This window comes from Dermacentor variabilis, chromosome 3 (genome assembly GCF_050947875.1).
Source record: "Dermacentor variabilis isolate Ectoservices chromosome 3, ASM5094787v1, whole genome shotgun sequence".
Lineage (NCBI taxonomy): Eukaryota > Metazoa > Arthropoda > Arachnida > Ixodida > Ixodidae > Dermacentor > Dermacentor variabilis.
In genome coordinates, this window is record NC_134570.1 from 33129970 (window position 1) to 33139622 (window position 9653).

Sequence of the window (9653 nt, forward strand, 5' to 3'; positions counted from 1 at the left end):
GTGGCGTCACCGTCGTGAAGATGCAGGTCGCGGACGATGTTTCCCCACGAGGGGAATTCCAGCCTCTTCTGGCTTCGGCGACAGCTGCGCCGAAGGCCTCTGCACTCGAGGGGAAGAAGACTCAACGTGATGAATACATGGCTTTGGAGTCACTGTCGGGGACGTCGGTGACTCGAATCTTACGAGCCTCGTCGCTGGTGGCACTCGGGACATTGGCATGCCCGATGGCACAGAAGCGGACACCGGCGTTCGAGATCCACGCTGTTGCGGTTTAGGTTCCGGTTGGTGATCAATCTGCGCTTTCGTCACGGGGCCTCTGTTGTTCGCTGGTGGAGCGTTGTCTTCCCTCCCCATGTGCTGGGGTTCACGCGCCAGCCTGCGACAAATGCATAGAGCTCTATGAACTTTTCATTCTTCGTGTAATCTAGCAGAATAATTCACTCAAACAAATCGGTGTGGATTCGCGCACTCATCTAGAGGAGTCACGAGGTCGGAGAACGTTCATGTATCAAGAAGGAAAAAAAAAGCACTAAAAACAGCAGGCTTGTGTCAATCACCTTGCGTGAGCATTGTTGAAATTCCAGCGAAGCTGACCATCATATCCGTAACTGCAGCAACCATGTCAACACCTCGGTTCTGTTCAGATATATCTTGCAGCCACACGTAATAGAACCTTGTCACTTCCACGGTTGCGAAGCCTGTTCAGCCTGTTGTTCCCACGGCCTCCGCGATCCAGCAGAGCGGGGTCCTCTTTGTGAAGCCATGCTATCATTTTTGTGGTTACAACAATGCCCGTGAGGCGGCCGTTAGTGCGCCATCTGCTCCATATGTTAATGCGTTGTCCTCACGGTTGCAACACCTCGCCCGTGGATGTGTGATTATCAGGCAACACGTAAAATCACTGTAAGGTAATGTCATAGTATTTTCTTTGTACTATAGCAATATCCTGCGAACGTGAGTTACACATATCACTTCTTTCCACCAATGATCATAGCGCCACTCATTGACGAGACGTCCGCGGTACGAATGTGCACTAATTCTCCGCACCGTGATGCTGCTATCGGTGCAGCCCAACAAGCTTTCTCGGGAGCGTTGCAGTGTCCCGTCAAGTCTGTCTCTTAATTTTCGAAAATGCACCCACTAGCCCAGCTGTCCCATTAAATGTACCTGCGACTGACGGCCAAAATTCGGAGCAGTCGCAGCAATGCGACAGCGCGCTGGTCAGGCGTCGACCTCTGAGTCTGTGACAACGGCCCAGGTTCGGGAACGGACACTCGCAGCGGTGCTTGATGCTCGCTACCTCGCGGCACCTGACCTGGCAGAACTCGCTGCGAGGCGGCCGGACCACGTGGAGGCTGGTCTCCCACGAGACGGTGCACGCTGATTACGAGAAGGGACGGCGCCGCGATGAGCGCGAGTGGCAACCTGGCACCCGCCGCTGTCTCCAGATCTCGCCGCAACGTGGCCTCGTATTCCTTCCGATAGTTATGCAGGGCGCACAGGATCAGGCCCTGTCACAGGGTGTGCAGATTATCGGTGAGGTTTCTACCCGCTGTGAGCAACAATATTCGCAGCTTGCGCAGTACGCACATTGGCATTGATTATGGACAAAACAGCTTGAAGGAACAGCTAAGGAAGAACGCAACGCGGATGCCACGGTGGCTACCTAGTGATGGTTGATTCTAGGGGTTTAACCTCCCAAGGAAAGACTGGGTCTAAGAGGAGCCCCTATGGCGGAGAACTTCCAAGAAATTTCGACCACATGATGTCCCTAAACCCAAATAGACAAACGGTTGTTGTTGTTGTCGTCGTTGTTGTTTCCACTTCAACCCTCTTGAATTACGGTCGCAGCGGCGAGCAGTCGAACCCTAGACCTCATGTTCAGCAGTGGAACGTGAAAACCACTGAACCGCTGGTGCGGGTACCTACCAAGTGAATACCATATTTGTTGTGGTCAACGCAATGAACTTTACAGTTGGCAGTGACTGCTGCGTCTGTGTTATCTGCCTCCTTTGTCACGTTTACGCTCGCTTTCTTCGGCGCTTTCCTCGCTGTTTATGGGCTGTCAATGATTGGTTGGGGCCACTAATGCAGATTCCCTCATCCGGTCAAAGGCATGAACTCGAAAGAAGGACGTCATATACAGTGCTCTCAGAAAGCCACATGGATAAGCGTAGACGTCTCTTGAACGAAATTATATTTTTCTCCTCCGTGTACAGAGGATAAATGCGGTTAACGTGTTTTGGATGATATATGGGCTACGTAAAATAGTGCAAACATGCTTTGCTGCGCGATTACGCTCCCCCGACATGGAAAAGCCAACTATTAGGCCTGTCTCAGTCCCACACTCGGTGGCTGGGATCCGTCTTTCCGTCTTACAATGAAAAAACAAAAGAAATTGAACTGTGGATAACGCTCCCATGTTCGTACCCGCATCCAACGCAGCCAGTCAAGCCCTCATTTGTGATAGCCTACAGCGCAGGCGGGTGCAAAGCCTTATCCGTGTCCTCTTCCTCGAAGAAGTCTCCTTGGTTCGTCCAAGAAGCCACAGTGAACCCAGCGGTTAGTGTGCGAACAGGAGGATACATACGGTGCAAAATTCAAGCACCTACCATCCTTGCGCCAAACAAATTCGAAATGACCACCTACGTATCAGATTACGCCGTTCTTAAGCGAACGATCTTTGATCTATCTAATCTACATATCCAATGATGGTACGCGCAGAAGCCTACGATTTAAAATGGCCCACGATCGTACCCTCATCCGCCGCAGCCAGTCAAGCCATCATTTGTGATAGCCGATAGTACGGTAAGCCGTCCGTCCGTCCCTCCGTCCGTTTCATTTCAACATCTAAATGAACCTCTTTGATGTAAATTTGAGTCGCTGAGCACGTGCAATTGGGTATGTCCCGCTCTTCAATGAACGTCTTTAGTGAAAACTTAGGTCACTAGCTTTCTTATCTTTTCTGCCCTTACCCTATCCCCTTGTACGGAGCAGCCAACCCGACATTTGATCTCGTTAACCTCGCTGCCCCCTCCCCCCCCTTTCGCCTCTTGTTTTCCTTCCATCTTCCTACGTCATTAGGTAAATATCACTATATATGTGCCGCTGTTCAGCAGGAAACGGAATCTGAAATTTTTTCGGTGTTGGGTGGAGTCGAACACGGGTCATATACAAGACGAACTTGTGTAAATATGTACTCACAACTGCACCATGAGGGTACCCTACTTTGGTGGCGCTAGATGACGCAGGGTCTCTAGAAGAAAGTGCTATATAGAGGAGTCCGGTTGCATACATGCATCATGCATGAAGCGTTTCGGCAGTGGCAATACGATGTGTCCATACACTGCTTGAATGCTAAGGCTAACGGCATAAACGTCGGCAGTCATCGTGAGATCAGTTCTAACGGATTTTTTTTTTTTTTTGTAGAAGCATGCAACGTCTTCGTCCCTGACCGATCGCCTGGCAACCCTGGCCCGTCCACTTCGGTCACTTCTAACACAGCATTCATCCATTGCCCTCTCGTAAGATTTGTTGCAAATGAGAAAATTCGGCAGCATGTTACACCCTGTAACACGTGAAGGCAAAAGCCTGCTGCACACTTGGTAATGCGCCGTCTGGCATCGCTGCGTTGCTGCCTTCGCAGTTCGGATTCTTATGCTCGTTTTCGACGCTTAACTGCGGCTTCGTGCGCTCGTATATCGGGGTCAGACTCGCGTGAACGACGTTTCTCTTCGACTTTATGTTGCATCCTTTCAGCAAGGAATTGAAACGTATGCTGTTCTGTATGTTGTATGGGTAATTGCAATGAATGTATGCACTGTTCGCTTCACTTTTCTGAGTGGTTGTAGCCTCAGCCTTACGTGGGTATGAGCCATTGCATCTTTTGCTTGCTTACGGGGGCATGAGCGATTGAGAAGGTCACGTTTTATAGCGAAGCTGTATACCTCTACCGTCCAAGGAAATTTTCGTGTCGTTGTGGTAAGCAAAAACTCCCCATACGTGGGCCGATACCGGGGATAGTGCAATGCAGGGCCGAGCTGCGGCGGAGGGGAATCAGCCGTTGTTACGATCGGCCTGCAGGGGTACTGCTCTGCAAACATATCTCACCCCACTGCAGTTGTTTCGATCGACCGGCGGGGGTGGCGTCCTTCAGAGTTCCGGCGATGATGACAGCGCTAACCGACCATGCACTTTCTTCGGGGAACTGGAGACCACGGCAGCGTTAATCCACCATTCGCCTCCTTCGGAGAGTCGACGACGGCAGCAGGGCTGGCCACGTTTGGCGGACCGTGTATTGTTGCTTGATTAACCGTCGCCTTCATGGACTATTTGCAGCAAGAGAGCTTCTCTGAAAAGGATTTTTTCCGGTGCCTTTCCTCGGGCCTCAGGATTCGTCACAGTCTGCTGACACTCATGGCGGCCACCGGAGAAGTCAGCTCTGGAATTAAGAGGCGCCGGGTGGGGTCAAGCGTGACAACCTGGCTACGGGGACCCGCTCAACTCGCTGGGTTCTGGGAATCCAAAGTGCGTATGTGAGTGTGTGAACCCTCTCTCTCAAAGGCGGGTCGGCTACGCCCCAACGACTGTGCACGGTCCGATTGGACGAAAGTTGGACAGTAGTTTTCTCTCCCCTAGGGATCTAGGGAGGACAGAGGCTTTTTAAGCAGCACTTAGTCAGCTGCTAGCAGGGCGCTTGGTGCTTGGAGCTCGTGTGCTGTGCGCTTCGTGGTAGGAGCTTCGTGCTCCATTTGGGTGTCATGCTCCATTTGGGAGTCATGCCGACGCCGAAGAAAGTGCAATACCAGTCTGACTCGCGGTGGAGGTGAAGCAGCCGTTAAGCATTCCCCATACGTGGGCCGATCCCGAAGACTGTGCAGTGCCGGGCCGACCCGCGGCGGAGGTGCAGTTCGCCGTTATGGGGCTCCCAAACACAGCTTCGCTGGTCATCCTTCTTCACAGAGTGGAAGGGCACTTAGATTTGTTTTGTACCACTCGACTAGATGCCGTGTTTATGTAGGTTGTATGCGTGATTCCAATGGATGTATGCACTGTACGCTTCACTTTGATATGTGCTTATAGCCTCTGCTTTACGAGGGAGAGATGAGCCACTGCATTTTTTTTTTTGCTTGCTTGCTTAGGGGGGTATGAGCAACTGCTGCTTAAGAGAGTTTTTTATTATTGGATCGGACGGCGCATTTTCTTTTCAAGGCCATCGAAGGTATGAGCCACTTAAGGCTTTCGCCTAATTATGGTTGATTGACATGGTACAAGTTCTAAGAAGACGTCTCGTACAGGACTTACCTTCGCTAAGGCTATGCACGTGTACACGACGACAGCGGCAATGAAGTAGTTTGTCTGAAAGCAAACACGCGGTACAGAGATATTGTGAAATATGATCCACAGTACTGATATGCGTTAGAGAATATACCAGGGTTGATCAAATACAAAGGAGATGTTCATTATATGCTTGTTTTTATTTGTATGAGAAATAAACCAAGTGTGCATTATCTTTCTGCATAATCTCCAAATTTACAAATGCATTTTCTTTCTTGCAAACTGGTAGCTTTTTAGTCCAGTCATCATAAGAAAGGGGTTGTTTCAGTAGCCATTTGAGAACACATTCTTTCAGTACATCGTCGTCGTCGAATCGTTGACCTCCTGAGCTTTTTTTTTTTTTTTGAGTGGCCCAAAGAGATGAAATTCACAGGGCTACAAGTCATGGCTACAGGAAGGGCGTTCCAGTGGTGCCCAACCCATTTCCTTTATTTTGCACAAGTGACAGCCGCAGTGCGCGGTCTGGTGTTCGCCACGGAAAAGAATCCCTCTGCGCACTGGTTGGTCGCGCGTTCTGCGGTGATAAGCAAGCTTAGTCTCACTCAAGAGCCTAGAATTGTGTGCAGCAATAATGATGCGACGATCACGCGAGAAATAAATGTGCAAAGTGCCGCGGTGTTACCAAAAAAAAAAAAAGATCTGTTGCAATCAGCTTGCCAGATGACCGCCGAGTCTTACTCGTCCATGGGCGACGATAATGACTCGCGTGTTCAGCCTCTTGAAGGCCTTCCATCAATTCCTTATATCAGGCAAACAAACGCGGCACTGACAATGTTTGATTTTCGAACTCTGCCATAGGTTTCTGTACTATTTCAGTCGGCTTTACACCCTGACGAACAAGCTTTATAATAGTACGTCGCGCAATCAACGAATGTATTTTTTTCTTGCACACCGTATGGAAGATTACTTAATTAATGTATGATTGCAACGAAGGCAGCAACGAAGGAAGGCGACAGTTGTTAGTGCGCCTACGTGGTTGTCCCGTGTCGCCTTCCTTCGTCCGTTGTTTTATTTGGCGCCTTCGTCGTAATCATGTATAACCAACTCGCCCACCAGCACGTGCTCAGTTAACTAATGTAGCAAGGCCCGCCGGCTGCTCATATCACTCCCGACTCACGAACCCAACACATGCTCACGTGAGAGCGCGAGCGAATTGATAGAACGTGTTAACAAGAAACGAACAAACAAACCATCTCGCTTATATTTGATACACCCGTACAAAAGGAGTGCATTTTGTTTTGTATGCAACAATTCTAAAAATACTCGCGATACAAGATACATTACCCATATTGCAAGGGTTGTCATGGTGTTTACTTTTGCTCCCGTGTGATGATCAAGCAGAATATTCAATACTGCGTAAAATACAAATACATTTGTGCCGGGAACCACGAGACACAAGAGTGCAATTTCACGAAGATGATAGAGACGTTCCCTTGTTTATTTCAGTGCGACACTGGATTGGAATTATCCGACTAACAATACCGGTACACAGTTTGCTGGTAGTTAGGTATCTGCACAAATGTGTAAAACCGAGACCTGCCGATCTTTGCGACTGGCATCAAGTGTCCATTTAATGGAACTTACACCAGAGAATTCACGAGGTACGGAGCAGAAGACACAATGACAGGCACTAAAAGCCCTGTGTGTTCTGCATAAGTGCTTGTGCCCACGCTGTTCATCCTGTCAGTGTTTACTTTGCGCTACTTCTACAATTAAAGCCCTGCACGAACGAGTCACACATCGTGTATTACGCAACAATATTATGGACTTACGCGCACTGAAGCTTCGTCCTCATCTGCGTTTACTTCTATCCGCATCTGCAGAGAGCAAACAGCGAATTAATGAAAGAAGGCGAGAAGTACCCTCCTTTTTTTTCAGTTGGCTTCCGCGAAGTGTCGGGGCTGCTGATTCCAAGAATAAATTTAGAAAGGCGTCGAGGCGCACTTCTAATTTAACTGCAATCTCCCGTTTCAAATTGATGTGATACATTAACGTACTATTATGTCAAGTAGTTTATTTATAACTTGTTGATCTTTTGTTGTGAACCATGCCACCCTTTTCTACTGTCTCTCTTCATTCCTTGTTTTACACAAAATTTCGTTGTAGTATATTGTAGTATATCACTGTGCTTTTTCGCTGACTGCCAGGCTCTGCCAGTCAAGCCCTCGGTGGCTTTGGGAGGCCTGACATGTATATTATTATTATTATTATTATTATTATTATTATTATTATTATTATTATTATTATTATTATTATTATTATTATTATTATTATTACTTGACTCGCATAAAGGCATGATTTCTCAAAGAGAGTTATGTAACGAATGTAAGACGATATTGACAGTGACCCGCTGAGGTAGCTCAGTGGCTATGGCAACGTGCTGCTAAGCTCCAGGCTAAGCGCCAGTTCAATCCCAGCCACGGCATCTCCATTTTCTTGGGGGCAAAATGCAAAAACGCTCACGTATTTCTATTTATCTGGACGTTGAAGAACCCCAGGTGGTCACAACTAATCCGTAGTACCTTACTACGGCGGGCGTCATAATCAGATCGTACTCTTGGCACGCAAAACCACACAATTTGATTCATTGATCTTTTACGCTGAATATTTGAGATTTACTTCGATTACGTTAATGAAGAGTATCAAAGTCGAATTTTAATGGGCGAGGAATCGGTATACGACGCGAAGCAGAGACAGAGTTTGGGCACATGCACCGGATGTTGGGACGCATCCTGGAGTACCACGGACACGTCTTGGATTATAATTAAGACGACGATGGCGACTATTATCGCTTAAATATCGCGTAGTCTCAACCTGAGCCTTTATTAAGACAAGGGGGAAGGCAAACAAGCGTTTGCATCGGAAAAGAAGTTCACGAAATTGTTTACGGGAGCCTGCGAGTCAAGCTGAACATTTCTGCAAGCACACGTCCTCTGCAAGACGAAGGCTCCCCCAGAAATGTCATATCGCCCTTTCTTGCGACAACCGACTCCACCGGATGGCTGCAAATTTCCCGGTTTTGTAATACCACCTGCTTTGTGTGTTTTATGATCAACGTGTCCGTCCACCTGTGCTCGTGAAACCCCCGGGGACATTTGTCTCTTTTATATTTTTATCATCCGCCGCGGCGAACCAGTCAATTCTGGCGATAACACAGGGCGAAACTTAAAGGATTATAAGTACACTCTTCACGTTATTGCATCTCTGGCTCTGGCCTACGGAGCAACAGAAGCACGGGCGCGCCCATACATACGTATTGGATCCTGAATTTGGCGGCCGCTACGCTGGTGGCGTGGCACAAGATCGTCGTGCCCGTGTTCCACAGGATGAACCTGTCCAGCACAATCACTGCGTACGCCTGCGTATTCCGCAGTAGCCGAACATCGGCTCGCATTAAGTGATCTTGCAAAGGGGATCAGTGGCCTTCATATCATCGTATCGCGGCGCTAGAACTGTATATCAAGCTGCACTGTTAATATCTTCAACGGGGCCTTTTAAAGGGAAAATTGTCACCCGTCCGACTGCTAGCACGAAGACTTGAAACAGCGCGCAAATCACGAAGGACAGTGAAAAAAAAAAATAAGAAACACGAGTGCTGACTCGCAAGTGAATTTCCAATGGGAAAAGCACGAAGTATATACAAGAAGAATATGCATGCGCCAGGAAATGCGAAAAAAAAAAACAAGCAAGTGTAGGCAATTAATCATCTACCAAGATACGAAACTTCAGCGTCATGCAAGACGATTGCCGCTCAACTGATACCCGTGTCTGTATTTTCTTTTATATCGTTAAACTAAGCCAGTCGCACAAGTCTATTGACTGTTACTGCGGTACGAGGTCTTTTCAAACATGGGTCCGCACCTAAACTGGCCACACTAAGCATGCACGCAAGAAGTGCAAACGGGGATTTTCGCTAAGCGACTTTTCGTGCTCACTTAATCTCGTAACAACTCGATGCTGCATTTGCCGTGTGTAAGTAATTTCGCACGTGGTCGGGTACTTTTAAACAACTCGCACTGAACATGGAAGAAACGGCTTCTTGTGATTTATTGTACAAATTTTTCTCTACCTGCTTCCGGAGTTCCTTTGTTTCCTGTCCAACAATGGAAAGGTAACCAACGGACAGGAAACAATGGACCGAACAGCTTCGGTCGGTTGACTGACCGAAACTGTTAGGTAAGTAAACCGAAGATAACCGCGCAGTTGTGTTTCTCATTATATATATATATATATATATATATATATATATATATATATATATATATATATATATATATTCGTGACGTAATTCTCCCTCATTTCTCTAGCATTCACCG